The sequence below is a fragment of the Enhydra lutris genome, unplaced genomic scaffold, assembly GCF_002288905.1.
Source record: "Enhydra lutris kenyoni isolate GAN:26980312 unplaced genomic scaffold, ASM228890v2 scaffoldscaffold75, whole genome shotgun sequence".
NCBI lineage: Eukaryota > Metazoa > Chordata > Mammalia > Carnivora > Mustelidae > Enhydra > Enhydra lutris.
In genome coordinates this window covers 1946064-1973885 of record NW_019154159.1, presented here as the reverse complement: position 1 = coordinate 1973885, position 27822 = coordinate 1946064, and the positions used below count along the sequence as shown (strand labels likewise).

Sequence of the window (27822 nt, the reverse complement as noted above, 5' to 3'; positions counted from 1 at the left end):
TTAGCTGCTCTTCAGGTTGACCTCTGAACCCCAGGGAAGGACGACGGGGGACAGGACGAAGGGACGGAGCTGGAGCCGCACTTGCATCTCTCGTTCCCACACTGGTGCCCCCTTGGGGGCCAGGAACTTCTGGGTGTCAGAGGAGAGTGGGCTTCTCATGGGGACATCATGCCTGGGGGGGGGGTGTCTGGCGCGATGGGGGGAGCCGGGAATTCACCATGAAGAGCGACCATTTATTTATTTATTTTTAAGATTTTATTTATTTATTTGACAGACAGAGACCACAAGTAGGCAGAGAGGCAGGCAGAGAGAGAGGGGGAAGCAGGCTCCCTGCCGAGCAGAGAGCCCGATGCGGGGCTAGATCCCAGGACCCTGGAATCATGACCCAAGCCGAAGGCAGAGGCTTTAACCCACTGAGCCACCCAGGCACCCAAGAGCGACCATTTGTTGAGCGGGTGCTACACGCCTGGTACTCTCTTCTGGATCATGGCCTTACCCCCTGAGGTGGCTGCAAGTTTGCTCGTGACTCTCCAAAGGACTGACCCGGGAGGTGTCACGCCACGTGCCAGCGGGTGCCCCACAGGTGCAAGACCCATCAGCAGGCCCGGTTGACATACCCCTTGAGCGCCCGCCATGCACCCTCAAGAGGGCTGCCTCGGGGAAGCTCACTCCTGCCCTCCATTCCCCAGCATCTCAGCCCCCAGCCCTCTGGAGAGGATCAGAATTTCTCTTTCTCATACTTTTTGGATTCGTCATCTACTGCAACTTAGCAAAATACTCCAAAACGTAGCAGCTGAAAACAACACGCATTTCCTATCTCACAGCATCGGAGTGTCAAGATCTGGAGGTGGCTTAGCGGGGCTGGGTTCTGGCTCCGCATCCCCGGGGAGGCTATGGGCAAGCCATCAGCCAAGGCCTCGGTCATCCCAAGGTTGGACCGGGGCTGGAAGGCCGGGTTCCAAGATGGCCCCTCACACAGCTGTTGCCCGGAGGCCCCGATTGCTCTCTGGTTATTGGCTGGATGCCCGGGTCCCTTGGCCTGTGCAGCTCCGTACGGGGCTGAAAGGATCCTGCCTTCCCCAGAGTGAGGGATCCCGGGGAGAATCAGAAAGGAGCCACAGTGCCTTTTATGACTTATCTTGAAGATGACACATTAACCCTTTTACCACATTCTGTCTGTTAGAAGTGAGTCTCCCAAGCCCAGCCCATATTATACTCAAAGGGAAGAGAACAAAGGTCTGTTTCCAGAAGGGAGAGGTATCAGAGGATTTGTGGGCATACTTGAAAGTCCCACACCTCTCTGTCCCTTGGTTTGGCTCTGGGTCTTGGGTCTTTGGGCAGGTATCTAGGTTCATTTACGTGCCCGTGTAGTGGCCATACCCACGTGAGCCTCAGACTCCGGGGTGGGGTAAGACAGTTACCTCTCAGTTATCTGGAATCTGGGGTGGTTGACAAAACTTCCTCTATCTTAACACACTTTGTTTCCTGGGAAAGGAAGTGGCAGATCACGAGGGATGGACGGAGTCACTGCCCCTGTTCCCAGTCCCTCTCCAAGGACTGCTGGTGAGAGTCACAGGCAAGGGTAGGAGGGGGGTTCATTGAGCAAAGCTGGGGTTTTGCACCTGGTGGTCAGGGATCCCAGGAGGTTTGTGGATAGAATTTAAGGAGTCTATGGACTTGGCTGGGGGGAAAATTCCTTCTTTATTTTCATAAAACTCCTCCTGAAATTTCACACCTCCTTCCCTTAAAATGCCGTCAATAGGACCACAGTGTTAGACGTGCCTTTGACTTTGTCACCAAAGCCGATTACACATATTTTCCTACCCCATCCCAGCTGTGGCAGGAATCTTGAAACATCATGTACACTTATTACTATTACAAAGTTACTGTTACAAAATGACTGGTTATTAAGTCATCCACTGGGTAGTGCTATTTAATGCACCAGTAAAACTATATATATATACATATATATATATACACACACACAGCTTTTCTACTGCTTTGTAAATACTTTGATAACTGTATTTCAACATAATTGAAAGTTGTCTGCTTTGGGGGCCCGTGGTAAATAGTTCATTCCTACTATCCTTCAGTATGGGTCCCTACCACCGCTCCCACCCCCTCTGTGGGCATGATGTCCGCAACTCACCTCCCATCACCCCTGCCCCCAGCCCGGCCCCCTCCACACGCTCTCTTTCCCATCCCACCTTTCCCAGCCATGACCTTTTCTGCCTTGCCTTCCAGGAAACTCCTGGTCATCCTTCAAAACCCAGCTCACATATGACTAATGATGCCCCCAGAGAGCAGCGGTCCCTCCCGTGACTCACTCCTCTGTGGGCATGTCCTGATGGTTGTTTCACGGTCACGCCACCCCCCGTCCCGGGGCTGGGAGCTCCCCGGGCGCCTCAGTCTTCTCAAGTTTGAAATTCTAATTCTTGGCACGCCATCTGACGCCCACAGAATACACGTTATAAGTGAAGGGAGTTGAGTGAATCATAAGCGAACACATTCCAGCCTGCAGGAACCAAGCGGTCTGCTCTCCCCCTGCCCCAAATAATTGTACCCTCTTTGATTCAAGCGTCACTCATTTGGAATTTGGGGGGATATAAGGCTAGGCAGGCCGTGGTTTGAGCACTGTCCATGATAAGTGACTTACCCTTTCGAATCTCCATCGGTAGAACTGGAGGTGGTCCAGGGATTAAAACGGATAATGTGTGCAGGGCACGCAGGAGAGAGGAGTTCGTACAGATCCTACAAGACAGCAACAAATCACTGATGGAAAGGGAACGTAAGCGAGCTCCGTGAGTTCGGAGAAGGGAGACGTTGCTTCTGATGAAGCGTGGGAAGACATGAGAACAGGTGTTGGGTCCTGGTCCCGGAAGGTGCCTGGTGGACCCAGCAAGGCCATTTCTGGGAAGGATGGAGCTCTCAGTCGGGCCTGGCTGGTGGGATGGTACCACGAGAGAAATGAGTGTTCATTTTTCCATCATCCTCAAGCATCTCACTCGTACATGATGGCAATGCTGATTGCAAATTGTCTCTTTCCATTCACTCAAGAATTCAGCAAGAAATTTGACGAGGCAGATTCTATTTTGTTAGCTATGCTGCTGTGTGGGTTTTAAAAGTTCCTTTAAAGATTGTTCAACAGTCTATAATTCACCCTTTTTCCTAAGTAGGACAGAGCTTGACACCAGGGAGTCCAAATCAGGGCTGGTCTTGGAAGATAGAAGCCCACAGCTACCGAGGGGACCACCTACTGTCCTGGTCCCCTCCCTCTGAGGTTATCGTGGAGCTTGAGGGGTGATGCCAGCTCCTCTCCAGACATAGAGGCTGGGACTCTATGAAAAGCACTGGCTTCTCCAGACAACTGCCTACCCTTCGACCTCAATTATTTGTTTTTGTTCCTTTGATGAACCTTGGAGAGCCATGATTCCAGGTACCAGGGGCACAAACATGGGACAGTTTGGACCTTGCCCCCGGGCTGGCGATCTGGGACTGGACTCAGTCCCCAGTGAGCCACTTCTTTCCCCCAGCCCCTCCTTGCCCACTGCCTTAATCCACATTTCCTCCCCCTGCTCCCAGGGCTGGAAGGCTGCAGCTACCCTAAGCCGCTTTGGGCAGTGGGGTCCGGTGGTAAGAGTGCTGATCAGCCTGCTTCTGGTCCTGGCCTCTGCCCCCTTTCAGTGAGGGGCCTTGAACAAGTCCTTTACCCTCTGTGACTCAGTTTCCCCATCTATCAAATGAACATCATATTGGTACCAGCTTTGCAAGGTGGTTATAAGCATTTGATGAAAGAATAATTGTGAAGTTCTTAGAGCAATGCCTGGCCCCGAGGAAGCGATAACCTAAATGTTTGCTAAATTGTGTTTGGTCATTCTCTCATTATTTATGTATTATGGCCCCACTCTTTCATTATTATTACTCTTTCTCTTATTATTCACTCAGTTACGAGTCCTCATTTATCCCACGGGCACTGGGTGTCTGCTGAAGCCCAGGCACTCATTATGACCTCAGTAATAGGCTCCTGCCCTGGGGAACTTGACCAGGGGCCCCATGACCCACCCACCTTGCACAAAGCATCACTGCACATTTTCACACTCCAGAACACTCGGTCTTGTCAAGGTGAAGAGTCAGGCTTTGATTTCACAGCTGGCAGGTAGCAGAGAAGGGTCTGATTCCCCAGGACAGTCTATCTTAAAAGCCCCCGCAGACTCTTGGAGGCCCCCACCGGCCAGCTGTCGGCAGGAAGCGTCTGGATGAAACTGACATGTTCCTATCAAATGCAGGTGGTGCCCACGGCGCTCAGCCGGGCTCCTGCCCTGCCCCCCCCACACCTTCGGGGCTGCCCAGGAGGCCCATAGAAACCCTGGGAAGGAGAGTGGTTAGAGGGAGGCTAGACTGGCCCAGCGTCGGGTTCCAGAACAGCGGTTGAAGCCATCCGCGGGCACACTTTTGGAGCAGCCCTGCTGAGCGTCAGTGGTAGAAACCCTGGAGGTGTCAGGAAGATTAGCCACCCTGCCTTTGGGGTTCAACACTGTAACTGCTTTGCACAATCTTCCCTTTGGTGCCAAGCAGGGGAGCCAACCACCCTCAGAATCCTCCAAACCCACAATAAGCGAGCAGTCCTCACGGAAGATTCCAGGTCCCCGAATCCCTCCCTCAACCAAACTGGCTGGAGTCCCTGGTTTCCCAACTCTGTCCTGGGTGGATACACATGTCACTGGGATGCAAAACTTCTCAGTCTCTGAGTTGTGTGGGTGGGGAGTGTGCTTGGCCCCACCTGGGAGGCAGGTGTGTGGGTGGGGGCAGGGGAGGGTGGTAGAGGGGAGAGCCTGTGGGCCCTGGGGGTCTGCAGAGGAAGGGTGGAAGGGTCAAGGTTGCGGACTCTGGGGACAGGGAGTCTGGTTCCCCAGGCTGCTGGCTCTGGACTGTTCTTAGCTGGGGTCTCTGAGTCCTGGCTGAGTCGCAGGGTCCTGGGGAACACCAGCCCCCATCACATGGAACACCATGGCTTTGAGTACTACCTCACTTCTCTCCATACTGACCCGAGGAGGCAGACGATCTTATGGACCCCATTTTGCAGACAGGGAAAATGAAGCTTAGAAAGGTAAGTAACCACCCCAAGGTGACACAGCCGGCAAGGCTCAGGGGCAGGGCTAGAGGCATGCCCTGCTCTCCCGCCCCCCACCCCTACCATGTGCTGAGCCCTGCAGGAGGTGCTCCTTGCCCGCCACAAACTCCACTCCGTGTTAAGCTTGGGGCAAGCGTTACGTCTGCAGGGATGAGGGTAAGATACTATTTAAGGGAGAAATGGGGTAGGAAAGCCAGAGGTAAAGCAGCTCAGAGAAGTGCAGTGCGGACCTGGTTTCAGCCATGGTTTTGAGCTGGGTGTTGGGCCGACAGCTGGGGACAGCGGGCAGAGTGCCAGCTGGGGGACAGTGGGAGTGGTGAAGGGGAGAGACGGTATCCTCGGTCCTCTTCACTCCTCCAGAGGATCCAACAGTGTCTCCTTCACCCCGAAGTTGTGTCTACTCAGACTATGACTGTTAGAGACTAAACTGTGTCCCCTCAAAGTTCATCCATTGAGGCTCCTGCCGCCACCGTGCCTGTGTTTGGAGATGGAGCCTTTAGGGATGTAATTCAGGTTAAATGGCATCAAGGGTGGCCCCCATCTCTGAGGATACCTGTCCTTTGAAGCTGAGGAAGGACACTAGAGTGCTCTCTCCACGCCCAGTGGGAAAGCCACGTGGGGACACGGCTAGAGGACAGCCACCTACAAGCCAGAGGAAGGTGTCTTACCAGAAACCAAGCCTGCTGGCACTCATCTCCGACTCCTGTCCTCTAGAACCGCAGAAAAAGACATGTCCTTTGTCTAAACCACCCAGCCGAGATGGACGGATTCAGCCACCTCGTTTGGAAATAGGATCTTTGTGGACGGAATGAAGTTCCCAATGAGGCCGTCCCGGATTCGAGTGAGCCATAATCCAAGGTGACTGATGTCCTTATAAGAAGAGGGGAGGAGGGGCACCTGGGTGGCTCAGTGGGTTAAGCCTTTGCCTCCAGCTCAAGTCATGGTCTCGGGGTCTGGGGATAGAGCCCCGCATCGGGCTCTCTTCTTAGCGGGGAGCCTGCTTCCTCCTCTCTCTCTGCCTGCCTCTCTGCCTACTTGGGATCTCTGTCTGTCAAATAAATAAAATCTTAAAAAAAAAAAAAGAGGGGAGGACACATGGACAAACAGGAGAACACCACGTAACAACAGAGATCAGAGCGACACCAAGGCTCGCAGGCAGCCCTCCGGTGCTGGGAGAGAGGCCTGGGAGGGACTCTCCCCTCTAGCCTCCGACAGGACCAACTCTGCTGACACTTTGATTTCCAGAAGCGTGAGGGAAGAAGTCGGTGTGGTGTTAAGCCCCGGGGTCTGTGGGTGTGTGTATGCAGCCCCAGGAGCTCGGCTCCTTGTCCCTCCTACCTCTCCCAGCAGGAAGCTGTTCTGGGAAGGCCGGCGCTGTTGGCCAGAGAGGGACCCATGTGTCCTGTGGACGCCCTGCTCTGAAGAATGAACCTATCAGAGCAGACCAGTCCTGCAGCCCTGTGCATAGGGCCTTGTGTGGTGGGGGTGGTGGTGAGTAGGAGCAGGAAGCAACATTCCAGAGAATCTGGATGGTTCTCTCTGGCCCTGGACAGAGCCTGTACCCTCCAGACATCATGGGCTTCAGCACAGGTACCAGATCTGGGTGCCATTGGAGACGAGGTGGCTGATTCTGGAGGAGGGCTCGAGGCTGGAGCTGCCACAGTGTGGGAGAACATAGGATTCTGTCCACCCCACATCCTGGGGCAAGGATGTCTGTTTTGAAATCCTGCAAAGATGAGAGAGGTCTCGAATCTGTCCTGGCCAGAGTCCCTCCTCCCTCTGGGTATGTCTTTCTGCAAATTTGGTACTTACTTCCATTAATTCCTGAACAAATATAAGAACTCAATCAGCACGGATTCCTACATGATTTAAATGACTCCAAATTCTTGCAAATTTGATTGATGTGCATTTATCCACTTTGGAAATATGTGAGATTAGCCGACACGCATGGCTGGTTTTCAATGAACGTGGAGTCTGTATTATTTCACCTACACATTCCTGCGTGTGTGTTTTGGTGTTTGATCTGTGCCCCTCCTTCCACCCCGCGAACATACCAGAATCCGCTCGGGGGGCCCACATTTGAGTTAACGCTTTTTTGCGAAGGCCCTCCTGAGGTCAAGGTCTAGGACACGAGTTCTGGAGGAACATGCACGGTGACAGTGGGACAGGAAGCACTGCCGGCTGAGACTGGTCTGGAACTGCCTCAACCAGTGCGCGCCCAGAGAGCAGTTCCAGTGGGAAACGGCAGAATGTGCTTCCCAGGGAGTGGCCCGCGGCGGCCTCATTGTCCCAGAGCGCCCTGTGCAGGAACTCGCGCGCTTGCCGTTACCCCCACACCGCCCGCCATTTCCGCTTGTCCTGACTCAGCCCACCCAGCCGCTCACCCGGCCTCGGGCACCTGCAGACCAGTGGAGGGCTGTCATGGCCCCCAGGGCACTGAGCGGCGGGCCTGGGGGCTCCGCCATCAAAGCCCCAGTGGGTACCCCCTCCCCCTTCTAGGCCACGACCTAGATGGGGGACAGACTTCGGTAAAGCACCCGAAGTGAGTGTGGACGGTTTGAGTGTTCTCTGGGAGGGAGCCTGGGGCGAGAGGGGGGAAGCCAGTGAAAGTCAGGAAAGGTTTGGGGGGGCTTCTCTGCAGCCTAGAACCCAGCTGCTAGAGAAGCCCCAGCGTTGGTGAATCCGACGGCATGAACCCCTTGCTCGAAACATCCATCAGGGTCTGCCCAGCCATTTAAACGTGCAGATTCCCAGGTTCCCCCCAGACCTGCCTCTCTCGGGAATCTGCGCTCAATGCTCACTTTCCAGGGTGAGGCCGACGCCCACGAGTGTTGGCGGCCATGCCTGAAAGATGGTGCCCGTCTGGGCAGGCCCGAGGCCCCATTCTCATTCCCATTCGCCCTTTGACCTTGTGCCCTCCCATGTCCATCACCCTCCAGCTCCAGCTCCCGGTCTCTATCCCATAGGCACCAAACCAGCGGGGACACTTCCTCATTAGACCACGTGTTTGAACGTTCCTCTCCTGTTGCTGCTGTGATGGGTGACTATGAACTTAGTGGCTTAAACAACCAAATGTGTCGCCAGAGAGTTCTGTAGGTCATAAGTCAGAGAGATACAGGTCTCACTGGGCTCTAATCAGGGTGGGTCCCATTCTGGAGGCTCTGGGGAGGACCCCTGCCCTTGCTCATTCTTGCCTCTATCCTTTGTGGTTACAGGACTGAGGTCCCTCTCTACTTGCCGGCTATAAATGGAGGCTTCTTCTCGTCTGCCAGAGGCCACCACATTCCCTGGCTCATTCCTCCATCTTCAAAGCCCACGATGGGTGTCACTCTGAGCCTTCTTTCCCAGCACAGAAGGGAAAGGGTCTCCACCTGTGGGGGTGTCAGGGGAGGAGAAGCTTCCCTCTACCCTCAGGTTCCATGACCAGGGCCTGGCAGCCGGGCTGACAGAGGCATACGAATGGAAAGAAGGACATTGAGGTTGGGTTTGCGCGGTCTCATCTTGGCCATCCCTTCTCCAGGGATAAGCGCTCTTCTTCCCTTCTGGGGGCAAGAGGGCAGGCTCCTTCCCAGGGCGGCTTCCTGGTAGGCCCCTGTGTCTTTGATGCCCCTCTGGTACCATCTGAAATCCTTAATACCGTTTGGACAAGGGACCCCACATTTTCATGTGGCACCAGGGAGGCCAAGAATTACGTAGCTGGTCCCGCTCCTTCCATATCAGAATTTTCGGCTTTCTTGGCTGTCTCTCCTGCAGACGCGTGACCCTCCAGTGTCTGTTTTATCAACCGCCGGCTTCCCAGGACGTAGCTAGTCTATTACAGAAACCAGTAAGTGTGGCCGAATGGATGAGCTTTCCAAGCAGCAGAGACGGGGGAGGTCTCCGGCAGATTCAAAGCCAGAGCCCTCCCACCCCAAAGAGACCTGAGGGGAACCCCTTCTTCTGGTTCCAAGTCAGCGCCCCTCCCAGTGACTCCCGGGGAGGGGAGATGCGGGCGGGGGGAGGGGACGGGACCAGCTGGTAGCCAGTCTGGGACCAGTTACGTGGGCAGCTAGAGTGAGCATCTCACTCTGGCTCCAGCCCTGGGGGAGAGTTCCACAGCTGGGTTCACATTTAAATATCCTAAAGTCGATACTATGAGATTAATCTAGGGTTGATTTTCACTCATGCAAATGAAACATTACTCTGCTCATGTAGGGAGCTCGGCAAGAAAGCATTTGGGGAACAAAGTGGGCTGGGTGCGTGAGGCGTGTGGGCAACACAGCGAGCTGATCCAAACAGCGGGGCCTGTCCCAGAAGGGCAGGCCGTGTGTCCCTCCTCCGGCAGATGGGGCGAGGCCTCATCTTGCCGTCAGACGAAGCAGGTGAAGGTAAGAAACCGGCGCTTTGGCACGTCTGCCAGGCCTGTGTGCCAGGCGCCAAAAATAAGGCACAAAGAAGAATAAATCTTTGGTTCTGACACTTTAATTTCATCCTTTTCTCCCGAAGCTCCAGACTGAGCAGCTGTTTACCAGGAAAGGAAATTCAGAGCAAGGTGATAAAAAAAGGTCGGAAGATGGGAGCAGTAACTGGTGTGTAACGGCAGCCGCCGCATTTCCAGTTTCTGGAGGCTCGATGCTCCCAACGTGGGCACCAGGCGCATATGCCAGGCACGCCTCCTTCTGGACCACCTGGGCGCCCTTGCCTTGGCCTCCTGCTCCCTTGCCGGCTTCTACCTTCCTTCCTTCCACCTCACCCCCTGGTCAGGGGGAGGCCTCCTCCCGAGGGACACGCTTTTCCACTACACATCAATCAATCCAGAGCTCCCCACCCCGCAGCTCCTTCTCTCTCTTTTAAGATTTTATTTTTTTACTTGACAGAGAGACAGAGAGCAGGTGCACAAGCAGGGGGAGGGGCAGAAGGAGAAGCAGAAGGGAGAAGCAGACTGACTGCTGAACAAGGAGCCCGACACAGGGCTCCATCCAGAGACCCTGGGATCATGACCTGAGCTGAAGGCCGGTGCTTAACCAACTGAGCCACCCAGGCGCCCCCGCAAAGCTCCTTCTCTATCAGGATCATGCTCCAGGCCACTATGCACTTGTCCTAATCATTCCAGGACCAGCCATCAGACAACTCCAGAAAGCTCCTATGCCCTCGAGCCTGCTGAGATCAGTCCCAAACCTGCTTACCCTGCTGCACTCATTCCTTCCCATGGTAACTACAACAAAGGTTCTTGCTCTCAGTTCCCTCCTCCCCCTGTGCCTCCTGCCCGGAACCCTTGTGACCTCCCTGCCCTGGCGTGTCCCTCCTCTCCCAGGAACTGTGAGTGATGTACTATCTTTTCAGTGGGGGTCATCAGAATGGTTTCCTTACCATAACTCAAATTTTCTATCAATACACGATGTTTTAAAACAGTAACACTCAGGCTCCTCGCCCACTGCGTGGACAGGCGGGAGAAGTAAACAAATGACTCCTTTCCACGGTCCATCCGTGCACGTCTTCATCCGAAATTTATAGAGCAATACGGGGCTTGTAAAACACCTCCCAGAGCGAAGCTTGTCCTTTTACTCCGTTCCATGGTCCTTAAATGTCCACGTAGTCAAATACATTTCTCTTGATTCTGTATAATTTGTGCCTTGGGGATCGGAGGTCCTTCTCTACCTGGGCATCATAAAGATTGTTCTGTATTTTCTCCAAAAAGACTTGAAGTTTTGCTTTTTTCCCACATTTAGGTCTTTAATTCATCTGGATCTCATTTTCATGTGTCGCATAAGGTCAGTTCTCATGTTACGTTTGACCGCACCCCTTACTGTAGGTACCGCCCATTCTTCTCCTCCCCGATTCCTACTACCATCTGCCCTGTTCCCACAAACCGGTCATCCGCTCCTGGCTTCCATTCCGCCCTGTGGGTCTGTGTGTCTTAGATCCAGGTCGCACTGCTTTATTATCACGGATCCCTTTTAGCAAGTATGTACTTCTGGAAGGGCCAGCGTCTCATCTGTCTTTTTCAAAATAGTGTTGGCAGGTCTTGGACCTTCATCTGCAGACATGGAGCATGGCGGGGGGAGGGGGAGGACAGCACTCCAGGGACAGTGCAGCCCCAAGATCAACGGGACCCAGGTCTCAGGACAACCTCGTGGCTCATCAGGGTTGGCCCTGGAGCCCCTGCAGAAGGTCACATGAGGAAGAAACATCCATGTGTTAACTTAGCTGAAGATCCTGGCAGAATACGGAATCAAAATCACAGGACAGGAATCCTCATCTCGTTCTTGGCTTTAAGGAAGATAACTCTAATGGTTCATCATTAAGTACGATGCCTTTTGGTAGGTGTTTCTTATCAGTTTAAGAAAATTGCTGTCTATTCTCAGTTCTTTAAGAAATCATGAGTGGATATTGCATTTTATCAAAGGCCTTCTCTGCATCCAATAAGGTGATTATATATATGGACTTTCTCCTTTAATCTTTTAATGTGGTGAATTACTTTAACAGATATTTCGGTGTTAAACTGTCTTATATCCCTGAGGTAAAGACTGTGCACCCATGATAAAGTATTTATATATAGACTACTGGATTTGGCTTGCTAATTTTGATATAGGATTTGTGCATCTGTGTTCCTATTTTCCTTGTAGGTACTGTTTCTGCCTGTTTTAGGCATCAAAATTCTGCAACCCTTATAAAAGGACCTGGGGAGCCCCTCCTCTTGTCCCTGTCCAGTATTTCCCCAAAGGAAATTTCTATGGAACAATTTGTATCAAATAGGGGTTCTGTGTTCCTTGAAGGCTTAGTAAAACTTGCTTGTCTGGTTTTAATATTGTCTGGTCTGATTTTTTTTTTTTGCAAGTAGATTTATGACTGCTGACTTAATGTCCTACATGTTTCCAGGTTTTCTATTACTTTTTGAGATCATTTTTGATCATTTTTATTTTTTCTATGCATCTATTTCATCTTTTACAACTCTTAAATCTTTTTTGACATAAAGTTGTTCATAATGCAGATTTTGCTAAAGAGTTCTACTCTGTGTTTATGTCTTCCTTTATGTTCCCAATGAAATTCATTTTTTAGTTCTTTTGGGGGGGCAATCTTTATTTCCAAAAGTTTATTCACTTTGTCTTCTTGGAGAATTAACTGTGTATTTGTTAATTCTTTCTTTTGCATAGTTCCCTTTTTGCTTATCTTTGTCCTTATCTTTAGTATTTCTCTCCTCTCATTAAACACTTTATTTCTGGTATTTTTCCCCAGTTTCTTGTGTTAAATACTTCATTAATTTCCACTATTTCTTCCTAATGACTATTTACTTTTATTACAGTTTTTTCCCATGTTTGGAAATCTCATCCTTTCACTGGCTTACTTTTAAATACTGGCTACTTTTTATTACGCCCTACCCTCTGAATTATTTAGAAGTATCCTTTTTAGCTTGCAAACATTTGGGATTTTTCGTTTTACTATTTAGTGTCAGGAGGTGACCTGTATGTTATCAGTTGAAACTTCCTTTGCAACATAATATCAAATTCAGTTTTGTTAAATGTCAGATTCGAGTTTGAAAAGAATATTTAGCGCCTATGTACATCTAGATCAAGCTTGTTAATTATGAGGTTCAAATTAAGCTATGGTTTTCTGACCGAGACATGCTCAGATTTTCCCTGTGGATGTCTCGTTGGTTTCTTTGGCTGTTTTACTTTCTATATTTGAGAACAAATAGTTAGAGGCACAGAGTTTCAGAACTGGCATATTTTTCTTAAAGAATTATTTTGGGGGGGGGCGCCTGGGTGGCTCAGTTGTTAGGCATGTGCCTTCCACTCACGTCATGATCCCCAGAGCCCTGGGATGGAGCCCCGCATCCGGCTCCCTGCTCAGCAGGGAGCCTGCTTCTCCCACTCCCACTCCCGCTGCTTATGTTCCTTCTCCTGCTGTGTCTCTCTCTGTCAAATAAATAAAATCTTAAAAAAATTTTTTTATTAGTGAGTAAACAATTCTTGTCTTAATGACTCTTTTGTTAGTAATATCGCTATTTCTTTTGTATATATTTTATGTGTGTATATATTTTATGCATACATGAGAACTTTTTTATACATGGTTTTTAAAAGATTTTATTTATTTGACACAGAAAGAGAGAGAGAGAGCCCATATCTTCCCAGATATGGGAAGTAAAAGAAGGGATTTTTTAAAAAAGATTTTATTTATTTATTCGACAGAGACATGGAGAAAGAGAACAGAAGCAGCGGAAGTGGTGAGGGAGAAGCAGGCTTCCCACTGCGCAGGGAGCCTGATGCAGGGCTCCATCCCAGGACCTTGAGATCATGACCTGATCCGAAGGCAGACGCTTAAGGACTGAACCACCCAGGCGCCCCATGCTTGATTATTTTTTATGTCCACTTATTCTTTTCAAAATGTCAGATTTTAATTCCTTCTTTCATTTTCCATGTCTTTTAAAATACATTTTAATTATACTTCAGATGTTCGGACTATGAAAATTAATAAAAGGAAACCTCATTTAGAACGGAGCCCAGAGGCCACAGGGAAAGCTCTCACTTTCTATCTTTCTTGTCCGTTGCGGTCCCAACGGGAAAAGACCAGGGGCACAAACCCTTACTACCTGAGCTACTACTTTGAAATCCCAGCAAGAAGTTTTTCTCTTGCCCTAGCAATAGCCCAGCCAATGAGAGACAGTTACAGCCCAGCCAATGAAAGACTGTCATAGTTCAACTAATGGGGGGGCGGTCACAGCCCAGCCAATGAGAGAGTCACAGCCTAGCCAAGGACAGACTGTCAGAGGTCAGCCAATGAGGAGCCCCCATACTTCCAATTCCCAGTGTACTCCAGGACTTTGTCTACAGCATCCCTCCCAGCATCCGCTTTCCTCTATAAAACACCCTCCTCTTTGTTCTGCGGTCCTGCGGGTGGTTCTGCCGTGGCTTCCACGTCCTGGAATGCAGTTCTCTGCTATTTCAGAATAAACCCATCTCTGTCGGCAAAATGACAGGCAGTTTTATGTTTTAAGGTTCATAAGATTTTCTATGAATTCCAGGTATTGGAGAGCTAATTCTTGTTTTGTTACTTCTAATGTCTCCTTTTTTGGGGTGGTTCATATATGCATTCTATAATTTTTCCTTCGTGGGTTCATGAGAGAGTGTTTGCCCCAGGCCCGTGGGAGTCTGGTACACTTTAGGTCACAAAATTGTCCCCGTGGAGCAATTTCATATCTGCTTCTGCCAGGGCTCAGGTGTTTGAATGGTTCAGAAACAGTTTTTATGTTGCTCTTGTGACTTGGGTTTTATCCACCTCTCAGTGTAACATCAAGAACGTTGTTACTGTTTTGGGGACAGGCCCAGGGTTTTGATTCCTGACAAGCGAGTTATTTTCTATCCAAATCCCTAAATCCCTGGCCCGGCAGGTGGAGTTTTGCTAGCCTCCTTTCTGCCAGCAGCTCTTGAAGACTCCAGGCTTTAAGCTGGGGGCTCCATTCCAGCCTCTTCACCTTGAGTGAGCTCCAGATGTCACCTGGGGTCCTCGTGTTCGAACCTCGTGTTCGAATTGCCAGATTTGAGGAGTGTCAGGGTCCTGGCTTCTGCTTTCCGGCTCCAAGCTTTAATTCTCAATTCTCCATCCTATTTCTTTCCAGTATGAATAGTCAGTATGAAAACCATTTGGTGCTGGTGGTATATTTTGCTCTGCTTCTCTTTGCACTAGAAGAGAGGAGAGAAAAGCCCCAGTGCATTGGTCTGCCATGTGGCTGGAAGCCCTTCTCTCCTCCACTCACCTGTCCTCCACCTGTTTTAACATAGACACACATTTCAAAAAGCCCTTAGATGGAGGAGGTTGGAGGGAGGGATGAGGACCAGCCAGCAGGGAGGTGGGTGAATGATGAGGGAGGGACTCCTGGGCTGAGTGGTGACAGGGGCAATGTCTATAAGGGGATGGATTTGGGAAGGCCCAGTTTGGGGTCAGAGAAGGGCCTACTGACATAGGCAACTCAAGCAGAGCCATTCGAGAGACCCTTGCAAAGAGTAGACGCCCTGTTTCTGTTATCTTTTCAACTATAGCATGACCTCATGGGAGTCAGAACTGAGCTCACCTTAGGTCAGCACCACATCTGGCCAGGCGAGCCACCTCCCTCGGGCAGAGATCCAGCCTACAGACCCTCCTGGCCCCCAGGGAGCACACTGCGACCCATGGTTCTAGAATTCCAGCTGGAAAGAGGTCACTGGAGGGAGAGCCTCACAGAGAGCCGGAAAAGCGCTAGGGAGAAGGCATCAGCCTCTCCTAAAATGGAAAGCTGCCCGCTGCCGATCCCCAGTCAAGCAGAGGAGACAGTCGAGGTGGCTGTGGCCAAGCTGCCACAGCCCCAGAATCACTGTTGAGTGATTGTTGGGTACTTCAAGTCTGGGATGGGGGCTCTTGAAGCAATATTTCATGGGCGAGCTATTGAGCTCTCATCAGGACAAGAAATATGGTTGTTCAACAGGCCGATCACGGTATAGCTTTCATCTGGTGGCAGATCTGTGAGGTTCATTGAGCTGACCAGCGCAGCCTCCAAAGAGGGAGGTGAAATTAGCCAGAGGAGGGATGAGGTAAGAGGACAACGGAGGGAGGTGAGGTAGAAGAAGCTTGACTTCCTGGGGGGTGATTCTGGAACATGGAAGGGAAGCAATGGGAAGTTGGTCTTCTTCCCTGCTCCTTACAAAGAATGTTCTGACTCCGCCGCACAGGTGCCTAAAAGGAACCCCCCAGTCAGTGCATCTGACCAGCACGCCCCAAAGATCTTCCGACTTCCATCGTTAAATTCCCACCCGGTGCCACCCTCCCCCAAACCCAGAAGGCCTCTCGGCAAAAACCTGCACAATCATCCTGACCTGTGGGTAATCAGGAAATCAAAAACGAACTCGCCTCATCAGGAAAACGCTGGGCACCTACCTGCCCTGGGAAATCTGTATGCAAATTCAGGCAGATCTGCAGTCTTTGGCGCTTCGTGGTCTCAAGCCAGGTCCCAAGCTCTGGTAAGACTAAGCTGGCGGCAGACTGCGGTTCAGAGCGGGGAACTGTCAGGACGAGGGGTTTCTGTTTGGGTGGGAAGGGGCAGGAGGGAAGGAGGTCAAGGTTTCTTCCCAAAGCCATGTCAACTGGTCTCTGCTTTGTCCTGGAGAGCCCCAACTTACAGCTCACTTTTTGACTCTTAAAATTGTAATTGACACTTGAAAAAAAAAAAAATCAAAGAACCCTGGAGGAAGAAAATCAGATATTGCAAAATTGTTTCAGATATTGCGAAGCAAAGCTTCCCACAGCCAGGGCACTCCTCCGTGCTCTCCGTGTAAGTCGCCTGGTCTCTGGCCACACCCAGCGCCTATGTGCTTGGGGACATGAAGCCCGCATCTCGTTGCTGTCACTTCACGCTTAGTGTCACTCCGCAAGGCCAGCTTGTGTTACGGTGCAAACCACCCCTGACTCTGGGGGGCTCGCTGTGAGCCGCGGTGTCCTTAGCTCGTGCTGAGTGCCCATCGCGTCCGCTCCAGCCCTGCCCCAGGAGGTGACCCAGGCAGAGTCTAGCGTCAGGGAACACCAGAAGCTGGAAGGGGCAGGGAACGGTGGGGGGCTTCGGAGCGGGGCGCAGCCCTGTGACACCCTGATTGCTGACTTCGGGCTTCCAGAACTGTGAGAAAATAAATTCTGTTGTTTTAAGTTGTGGTACTTCCTTAGGCAGCCGCGGGGAAACAAATACAGATTGACCTTCGCTCTAGGACTCGGGCTGATGGAGCAGCCTCTACCCAGACCACTGGGGGGTTTCATCAAAGGAAAAGAAAACAAGGCCCAAAGTTTGAGCCGGTTCTCAACGTTCCCACACAAAGGGACCCCAGTCATTCTGCTCCCACTTCATCGGCTGGAGCAGGTTGCCTGGATGCCTTGGGCTTCAAAAGTCAGGGAAACGTAATCCCCTACCTCAGCATTTGGCAAACTTCTGTAGAGGGCCACGTGGTAAATATTTCATGCTGCGGGCTACGTGGTCTCTGTTACAGACACTCAACTCTGCCATCTTAGCGAGAAAACAGGCACAGACAAATGTAAATGAATGTGCGCTCCAATAAAACTTTATTTATAAGACCAGACAGTGGGCCATATTCTGCCAGAAAAAGGGGCAGGGGATATTGCTGAGTAATGGGATAGTCTAGCAAACAATCTTCAGTGTTTTTTACCTCCTCTTCTGGTTATCTATTGTTGCATAGCAAATCACACCAAAACTTAGTGGCTCAGAACAACTATAGTTAGCATTGTCTCTCACAGTCCTGGGGGTTGACTGGGCTCAGTGGAGGGGCTCTTCTTGGGATCCTTCATATGGTTGCTGTCAGGCAGTGGCTGGAGTTGCAAGCATCTGAAAGCTCACTCGTGTTCACATGTCTAGACTAGCTGCTGGCAGCTGGGGCTCCCCAGTGTCCTTATCTTTTTGTGTCTCTCCACATGGTTTCTCCCTTCCTTCCTTCCGTCCCTCCTTCCTTCCTTCCTTCCTTCCTTCCTTTCTTTCTTTTTCTATCTTTCTTTCTTTTAAGATTTTATTTACTTGACAGAGAGCAAAGCAGGGGGAGTGGCAGGCAGAGAGAGAGGGAGAAGCTGGTTCCCTGCTGAGCAGGGAGCCCCATGCGGGGCTCCATCCCCAGACCATGGGATCATGACCTGAGCTAAAGGCAAATGCTTAACTGACTGAGCCACCCAGGTGCCCCCCTCCATATGGTTTCCACAGCATGACCTCTCTTACCTGGCAGCCCTGGGCTCCGTAGACCAATGGAGAGAGAGTTCAAGAAAGCACCATATGTGGCTATTTCAGTGAAACTCAATTAAAATTAAATAAAATTTAAAATTCAGTTGCTGGGGCACCTGGGTGGCTCAGTCAGCTAAGCACCTAAGTTTAGCTCAGATCATGATCCCAGGGTCCTGGGATCAAGACCAGCATCTGGCTCCTTGCTCAGTGTGGAGGCTGCTTCGCCCTCTGCCTCTGCTTCTCCCCTGCTGGCGTTCTCTCTGTCTTTCAAATGAATAAATACAATCTTTAATAAATAAATAAATAAAGTTCCGTCGCTGAGTCACATGAGCCACATTTCAAGTTCTCATGGTGGCCACCGTGACTGACAGAGCGTGCGCCAAGCCGAGTGGGCGCCATGCAGCCTTGCACCGTCTAGTCTCAGAAGTCACATAGCATCATTTTGGACTCATTCTGTTCACAGCCCTGCCCAGGCTCAAGGGGAGGGGAGCTAGATCTTGCCTCCTGATGTGGGGTGGCCAGATTCTGGAAGAGCACACGGGGCCACACATATTGCTGGGGCCATCTTTAGGAAGAGTAGGCCCATGAGGCAGGACTTGGAGGGGCCTAGAGATCACCTCTCTGGAGCTGAGGGCAGAGGCCAGACCCATTCTCTACACAGTTTAATTCCTGGGTCGTGAGGAGGCAACGAGCTAACCCCAGAGTGTTTGTCACGGTGCTTGACACGTAGTGAGCACTCAGTAAACGTAGCCACCATTGTGTCCCAGTTTTTTGCTGTGCAGGAACTGCTATAAACGGAATGCTTGTGTCTCTCCAAAACTCATCTCTTGACAACCCCACCCCAAGGTGATGGGGTTTGAAGGTGGGGCCTCTGAGGGCTGAGTAGGTCATAAGGGTGGAGCCCCCGTGAATGGGATTTGTGCCCTTAGAGAAGAGACTCTAGAGAGGTCCCTGGAACCTTCTACTGTGTGGGCCAGCCCCCACCCCCACCCCAACCCCTACCCCATAGCAGGCCTCTGGCCTGGAGCAGTCTGAGCTGGGGGAGGGGAAGACAGCCAAGTTCAGTTGGGGCATGTGACTAACATGGTGGGCTGTGTCAGTGACCTAAAGTGGTCGCGGAGCTGTCACCTGAGACAGGTTGCCGAGAAGCCATGGCATCTGCCAGCCTTTTTCTCCCGGGGTGAGGGAAGATGGCCGGGGGCAGAGGTAGGTACAGAGGGGACAGGCTGCGCTGACAAGAGTCAGTGAGGACATTATGTCTAGGAGCAGGACCGGGGATATTCTCCAAAGCACGAACAGTGTTTATTCGGGTGGGGGTAGGTCTGATAATTGGCTTTGCTTTATTCTGTGTGTTTTTCTCTATTTTGCCATTTTTCTACTGGTGATCTGAATTACATAATTGCAAAAAAAAACTTCCTCTTTTTTAAATTGTGTAGAAAGCATGCACGCGGAATCAGGAGGTTGTCTCTGTGGCCCGATCCGGAGTGTTGTGACCAATCGGGCCAAGCTTGTTTACTGTCCTGCCTGCTTGAACAGGTCTCCACGGGCCCGTCAGGCAGCCTCCGGTTTGGGGCTCCTGCCTTTTCTCCTTTTGAGCTACATTTGCTCAGCACATGGGGTCCCTCCCAAGGATAGGAGCCCAGTAAGGCAATTCAAGGTGGGACATATTGAATTCAAGGCCCAGATTATGGGAGCGTAGGAGGAGAAGAAAACCTCATTGTCTCTGGGTTAATTGCGGTGCCAGGAACTGTGTGTGGTATCTACAAAGCCCCTTCCTCTGCTGTGGCCAGGGCAACTTCTGGAACATTCCTTAATTAATATCTGTCCTTTCCTGCCGTGGTTTCCAGGCCCCTCATCGGCCAGTTGAAATGTTCTCCTGGAAACAAAGACTCTGTTTGGAGGCCCTGGGCTTCCAGTAGTTTCTTTCCAAGATCTGTTTGTCTGGAGAAGAGCTCACTGAATGGTACATCCATAAATTCCTTTTCGAGATCACAAAAACACTGGGGGGGGGAGTGGTTGCTACAGTGACAGGGAGGGGCCACACTATTAATCTGTAGGGAAGGATGGTGGATGTCGCTGACCCTCGGCAGGAAGTCTCCGGTTGAAATGACCATGGTCTCTCCCATCCTCCTCCCACTGTTTCCGGGTGAGGGGGGTGCAGAAAATTACCCAGGACCTTTGGGTTCCCTGCTCCCGGTTCTCTGCAGACATGTTTGCACAGTGCACCCCATTTCCAGCTTTCCCGGGAGGCTGCGCACACGTGTGGGCTGTGCATTTAAACAAATAAACATCCACCAACTCCGTAGAACAAACTGGGTGGGGGGGCAGCTCCCTAAGGCTGAGAGGAGGGGGGATAGGAGGCCTCAGAGGGATTTTCTGGCAACTGCGGAGCCTTCACAGTTATGCAAAACAGATGGTGATTTCCCTTTGATCTGAGGAAGATGCAAAGCGGAAAGGAAAAGCAAAGCTGCAGGGGAAAGGTGGGAGGGAGCCGGCCTCCGTGGGGCCCAAGGCAAGACTGTAGTCACAGACCCCAAAACGGCCTTCCCCTCCCACTTGGCGGTCTCCGGCACCCCCGTCTCGGGACCTGGTGCTGGAGGTTCAGTCTTCCAGCTCAAATGGAGTGCATGGCCTGTGCCCTCCATCCCCAGAGCCCAGAGAACGTGAGTCCCGTTCAGGAGAGGCCGGGAAGGCAGGCGCAGGGCGTCGGGGGTAGAAAAAGGGCGGCAGAGAGGTCCGCGTCAATTTCCAACCTGCCCCTCATGAAGCCAACGGCCCCGGAGCACCTCCCCACAGCACCCTGTGGCAGGGGTTCGCACACGGGGGGAGGAGGCGGCTCCTGACCCTAGGATAGCCGGTCTGGGAGCTGGGGGCGACGTGAGCAAGCTGGAGCTCTGGTATCTTGGTACTTTGGAGAAGTTGCCAGACAAGGGGTAAGGCTGAAGCCCAGGGCAGGAGCTGGGGTGGCAGAGGAGGCAAGAGACGAGACACAGGAAAGAAACACTGGAGTGTTGTGCCCGAGTTTCCGCATCCAAGAGACCATGGAGGAGCCAACACCGATGCAATCTCACGAGGGTTTATTCGACAAGCTTAAGCTTGGGCCCAAGTCTACCTGACACAGCGGAATAGGGACTTGGACCCAGAACCGGATTACAGTCAGAGTTTTTAAAGGCAGAGTAGGGGTGGACTCGGCAGTAGGTGATTGGGCCACAACTGCTGGCCCTATGTTCCTGTTTTTTGTTTTTGTTTTTGTTTTTCTGACATGATTTATTACAACGTTAAGCTATCCTATTCCTGATTGATCTTTGTTTTCGAAATCTTTGGTCAGTCTTCCTGGAACCAGGGTTCATTTACCAGTCATGGATACCTAAGATGGCTGCCGGGGCCAAGATGGCTGCACTTATGTCAAGGCTAGACTTGAGGTGGGTACAGCCTTGTTTTTCTTGGCCTCCACATTTCCCCCTCTCAGAGGAACCTAAGGAAGGACCCAATCATGGGTCCAAGCTGGCCTCAGTAAAAGGTCCAGTGGTTGGTATTGCTAAGTACCATGAGCTGAACTGTACTGACTCTGTCTTTGACAAGAGTAACTAATTTATTGATAATGCAGGGCCCGAAGGTAAGGAGGAGAAGGAGGATAATGAGGGATTCGGTTAGGGTGGACAGCAAGGTGGCTAACCATGGGGAATGATTGAACCATGATTCAAACCAACCTTGTTGCTGTTCCCGTTCCCATTTGCGTCTAACCAAACCTTCTCTGACTTTTGCCATAGATTCTCGGGCTATTCCTGAGTGGTCAGTGAAGAAGCAACATTCCTTGTTTAAGGCAGCACATAACACCCCTTGTTGTAAGAAGATTAAATCTAGTCCTCTTCTGTTTTGAATGACAACCTCAGACAAAGATGTTAGGGAGTCTTGGAGGTGGGAAAAAGAGGTCTCTATCCGTTCTATGTCCAGATCGATGGCTGCCCTGAGACTGTTATAGTGGGAGCTCTGTACGGCTACTGAAGCAGTACCTGTCCCTGCACCTGCTAACCCAATTCCCAACAGTGTGGTGATGGTGATAGCTGAGATGGGCTCTCTTTTATCCCTTCTGTGGGTACCTGCATCGAACCACCGAAGTACCTGCTCATCTAAGCGGTAGATAATTTTAGGAAGTAGCTGAACTAGTACACAGAAACCCTTTGTCTGATTTAGAATCTGACCATGAAAACAGGGGGTAAGTCCTGTAGAACATGCCCACCAACCGTCTTGAGGAGGTAGGTGGTGTCTAAGTTAGATATAGGTCTTGTCTCATTACATAGGGACTGGTATTGGGGTGAGGGGGTGCCTATACAGAGTCCCTGACCTGATACTGAATGTAGAGCAAGTCCTTGAGTCTTTTGATGCCATCTACAGGCATTAGGGTCGGAGGTTGTGTTGTACTGACCCAACATTGCGATTCCCTCATAGAAGGGAAGCCGGATGTCATAGCAGAGCCAGCAAGATCGGGCAAGATTGGACTTGGTTGCATTGAGGAACCTGTAAGCTTGGAACATCAGGTCCCAAAGTGTGTGCTGAGAGGGGCTAAGGAAGGGAAGATCTTGTGGGAAGGGGGTCGGGACTGGAGTGATCATATCTACGTTAGAGGTGTTACTGGACGCAGATGGTATGGTGGGTACAGGGGAGGGTGGCGGAGGGGGGGATAGGAGTTATCTGAGTTTTGGGCGGTGCTAATACAGGGTTTGGACCTAGGTTAACCTGGTTATTCTGGGCCAAGAGTCTCAAGGTGAATAGTGTACCCGGGTCCTGGTAGCCGAGTCTTACTACGTCATAGATTCTTAAGCCCCAAGTAAGTCCTACCTGCCATCTTGTATCTAGTTTGCCGGCCTCTGTGAATTTTAGGGTGATCTGATTACCAGTTTCAGAGCTCTGTGATGTGCGGTTTCTTTTAAGAGTAATTAAATCATCTTTGTAGGGGGCCGTCCACCAAATTTCGCCAGTGGAGACACAGCTCCAGCTGGCACAGTAAAAGTGGGAGGGGCCCCCACACTGTCTTGCCCAGTTTCCTGTAAGGTGTCCCGGGCAAACATAAAACTGCCGTTTGTATAATTGGCTTCTCAATCCGTGGAGATGGGTGTCCCCAAGTATTTTTGTTAGATCAAGAGTGAGGTCAGGGAACCAAGCCTGTTGTGGGGCGATTTTTGAGAGGGAATATACAACCTCTGCTGTAGGAACACTTATTACCTGCCATGTTAGGTTAAGTGGTTTGGGGGGATTGGCCCTGGTGTGAGGGGGACATAGCATAAGCAACATTAGTGGGGTAAGTGAGAACGGCGCAGTCTTAGCTTTAGGGGATTGTCCTTGTCGGATTGACCTTTCCATTCTGGAACAAAGTCCTTGAGAACAGCGTGTGGGTCAGCTGGCCGGATGTGGGTGTAGTGGACCCAAGGAGTAATCCTGTCGACCTTGGGAGCGGTGGGAGTGGTCAGGATCACGATGTAGGGTCCCTTCCAGCGCAGTTGGAGTGTCTGGTGTTGGTGTCTCTGGACGTTCACCCAGTCGCCCAGTCAATATCGATGAGGATCCGGGGGTGGCCCAGTCTCGTAGAGGGCCCTCAGCTTAGGCCACGCCTGTTCATGGGTTCGTTGTAACATTTGGAGGGAGAAAAGGAGTTGGTGATCATCAAACTCAGCAAGCATCTCAGGTTTAAATTGGGAATAATCGGTGGGGGAATACCGAACATGATCTCGTAGGGGGTAAGTCCCATCTTATATGGGGAGTTTTGTACCCTATATAGGGCGAAGGGGAGGAGAGTCACCCAATCCCCACCAGTCTCTAGGGCTAATTTAGTTAAGGTCTCCTTTAATGTTCTGTTCATCCTCTCTACCTGTCCTGTGCTTTGGGGCCTATATGCACAATGTAATTTCCAATCTGCCCCAAGTACTAGTGCCACTCCCTGTGTTACCTTAGAGACGAATCCTGGCCCGTTGTCTGATCCAATCTTAAAAGGAAAACCATACCTTGGTAAGATGTCTTCCAGCAGTTTCTTGGTCACAGTCTGTGCTTGTAGGAAATGCCTCTGTCCATCCTGAAAAAACGTCTACAAACACTAGTAAATATCTGTACCCGTATTTTCCAGGTTTTACCTCTGTGAAGTCCACTTCCCAGTAAGCCCCTGGGCGGTCCCCCCGGAGCCGGGTGCCCGGGTTAGATCCACGGGCGGTGGCATTAGTTAGCTGGCATGCGTGGCAGCTTGCCACAATCTGTTCGATCTTTGATCGGGAGTCTTTGATGGTGATCTTTGCATGTCCCACCAAGTCTTCCATTTTTTTTTTTGTTCCCATGTGGGTACTCCTATGCCTTTTGGATAGGACTCGCCGTCCCAGTCCCTCTGGTAGGATTATGCTGCGATCTGCAGCTCTCCACCAGCCGTGTAAGCATTGTGCCGTGGGCAGACGCCTGATCCGTTGTAAGTCTGCGTCAGTGTAGTTGGGGCTGTCTGGCAGGCTCGCTGCTCCCGGATCAGGCAGTGTGGTCACTAAGACATGGTCCACCGAAAGAGCTGCCTCTTTTGCCTTTAAGTCGGCCAGCCTGTTTCCCCTGGCCACTGCATGTCTGCTTTTTGATGTCCCGGACAATGGATAGAGGCCAGTGACTTAGGCAGCCAGAGGGCCCTTAGGAGCTCAAGGATTTCTGCCTTGTTTTTAATAGTCTCTCCTTCTGCTGTTCAGAGCCCCCTTTCTCTATAAACGGCTCCGTGGATGTGGCCGTGGCAAAGGCGTAGCTGCTCTCAGTACAGATGTTTACCCGCTTGCCTGCTCCCATCGTTAGCGCCTTGGTCAGCGCAATCAGTTCCGCACGTTGGGCAGATGTCCCAGCCGCTAATGGTTCCGCCCAGACAGTCTCTGTCTCTCTGGTCACAGCTGCCCCCGCATACCTGATTCCTTCCCGGACAAAGCCGCTGCTGTCTATATACCAGGTGTCATCCGCATTCGGCAGTGGTCGGTCCTGGAGATCGGCTCTGGCTCCGTGCACCTGAGCCAGGATTTCTTGGCAGTCATGGGGGGGGGGGTTCCCAGTCAGGGTTCGGGAGCAGTGTCGCTGGGTTTAGGGCTGTTGGCGCCTGGAACAAAATTCTGGTAGGGTTCAAAAGCAAGCTCTGGTGATGGGTCAAGCGGGCATTGCTGATCCATCGGTCTGGGGGTCGGGTACCCCGTCAATGGCATGTGGGGTAGTGACATACAGTTCCTGCCCCATAGCCAGCTTATCTGAATTTTTAACCATAGTGGCCACTGCAGCGATAATTTTTAAGCATGGAGGCCATTCAGCGGCCATGGCATCTAATTTCTTTGAGAGGGAGGCCACCGGCCTCTTCCAGGGGCCTCTGTACTGAATTAGGACTCCCTTCGCCACCCCTTCCTTTTCATCCACGTAAAGGTGGAAGGGCTTAGTCAGATTAGGCAGCCCGAGTGCGGGGGCCAAAAGCAAGGTTTGCTTAAGGTCATTGAAGGGTTTGTTCATGGCCTCAGTCCACACAAAGTCCTGTTTTTGTTTTGTGGCCTCGTAGAGGGGCCTGGCTATGTCAGGGAAACCAGGGATCCACAACCGGCAGAACCCAGCCGACCCCAAGAATTCACGCACCTGGAGGATGTTTCGCTGCTACGGGACCCTCATGACGGTCTCCTTCCGTGCATCCGTTAACCACCTTCATCCATCTCTCGATTTGTACCCCAGGGAGCTCACCTCCGTTCTGCAGATCTGGGCCTTCTTAGCTGAAGCCCGATATCCCAGAGTTGCTCTCGTTTGGAGCAAATCCTTGGTGCCTTGTAGGCGTGCTTCCTGGTCCTCGGCTGCCAACAGGATATCATCTACATATCGCAATAGCATCCGGTTAGGGTGCTTGGCATGGAACTCACCTAAGTCCTCGTGTAGTGCCTCGTCGAGGATGGTGGGTGAATTTTTGAATCCTTGCGACAGTTGAGTCCAGGTGAGTCGGCCATGGATGCCCTTCTCCGGGTCTGCCCATTCAAAAGACAAGAGGTCTTGGCTCTTTGGGGCCAAGGCCAAGCTGAAAAAGGCATCCTTTAGGTCTAGCACTGTGTACCAAGTCTTGTCTGGGGGCAAGGTGGAGAGGAGAGTGTAGGGGTTTGGGATCGTGGGGTGCACGTCCATCACCCGTCGGTTAACTTCCCTCAAGTCCTGGACCGATCTATCGTCATCAGAGTGTGGCTTTCGCATCGGCAGCGGGGGAGTGTTCCATGCCGACTGACAAGGCCGCAGTGTGCCCAAGTCTAGCAGTCGCCGGATGCGTGGGGTGATCCCCGTCTGTGCTGTGAGAGGCTTGGGGTATTGGCGGACCCTGACTGGATCTGCTCCTGGCTTGAGTTCAATGTATATCGCCAGCCGATGTTGGGCCAGTTCCATTCCTCCGGTTTCTGCCCACGTTTGGGGAAACTCCTGCAACCAGCGGTCAATGTCGGTCATTGGTGCTGGGGGCGTTTGGTGAAGACGATATTTGTCCTCCAGGTTCATGACAAGCACCTGGATCGGGTGCCCTCTTTATCCAGAACCTTTGTCCCTTCAGGGTGGAAACTAATTTGGGCTCCCATCTTGGTGAGTAGGTCCCGGCCTAACAAGGGGTAGGGGCACTCAGGGATGACCATGAAAGAGTGGGATACCCGGCCCACGCCGAGATCCACTGTTCTTCGGGTAGTCCACGAATATTGTTGAGTGCCTGTGGCCCCCTGTACCCATGAGGTCCTATTTGTCAACTTCCCTTGAGGTTGTAGCAAGATAGAGTGCTGTGCCGCGGTGTCTACTAGGAATTTAATCAGTTGCCCCTCCACTTTAAGGGTTACCCTGGGCTCGGGGAGGGGTGCCAAACCCCGACCCCCCTAGTCATCTAAATCTTCGACCTCCAAGATTGTAGCGGAGGCCTTTGGTCTTTTGTTGGGGCAATCCTTTACCCAGTGGCCTTCCTCCTTACAATAAGCACACTGGTTTTTATTCAGTTTGGGGCGTTCTCGACGGGGCCCATCCTCTCTACCTGCTCCTGAAGCCAGCTTCTTAAGACATCTCTGTTTTTCATGTGGGTCTTCCGTGGTTGTGGCCAGTAGGATCTTAGCCAGGTTCTGGGTCTGACGGTCACTTATCTTAGCCTGTTGTTCCTCCAGGCTCTCTCTGTTATTGTAGACTCATTCTGCCACCACTATCAGATCCTGTAGGCTCTTCTCTCCTAGTCTTTCTACCCTCTGCAATTTCCTTTTAATGTCAGAGCAGCTTGGTTAACAAAAGCCATAACAAGGGCAGCTCTGGTTTCTGGGGCCTCTGCATCCATAGGGGTGTACTGTCTGAATGCCTCTATGATCCTTTCCAGGAATGCCGCTGGACTCTCATCTTCACCCTGTCTTACATCATATACCTAGACCAGATTGGTAGGCTATGTGCTGCAGCCTCGAGACCTGCCATCAGAGTCTGGCGGTAGACCCGGAGCCTCTCCTCACCTTCGCCGAGTTGTAGTCCCAGGCGGGGTGAGACAAGGGGAAAGCTGCATTTATGAGATCGGGGTTCTGCGTCAGCTGTTTGTCGTCACCCAGGACGGACTTTCAGGCTTCCACCTGGATTCACTCTCTTTCCTCAGTGGTAAAGAGAACCTACAAGAGCTGCTGGCAGTCATCCCAGGTGACCGATGGGTGAAAAACAGGATCCAAAAGACCAATCAGATCTTTTGGGTTATCGGAGAACTTAGCATGTTGGGTTCTCCAGTTGTATAAATCACTAGTAGAGAATGGCCAATATAACATCGGCTGTCCCCCCGTTTCATCGGGGGGTCCCATGGCGTGGAGGGGAAGGACAGTGGAATCGGCTGGTCCCAGGTTTAGGGCTGGGGCTGCCCGATGGGTCCGTCCACGTGTCCCTGCCGCCGCCGGCCCATGCATGGGGGGTGCCTCCATCTGGGAGGGGGAGGGGCACTTCCTCGGCAACCCCCGAA

At 51.7% G+C, this 27822-nt stretch overlaps 1 pseudogene; it reads right to left on the bottom strand.

The window, feature by feature from the left end:
• LOC111160272 lies at positions 1 to 27667 on the bottom strand (annotated as a pseudogene).
• Between the last annotated feature and the right edge of the window lie 155 nt (positions 27668 to 27822).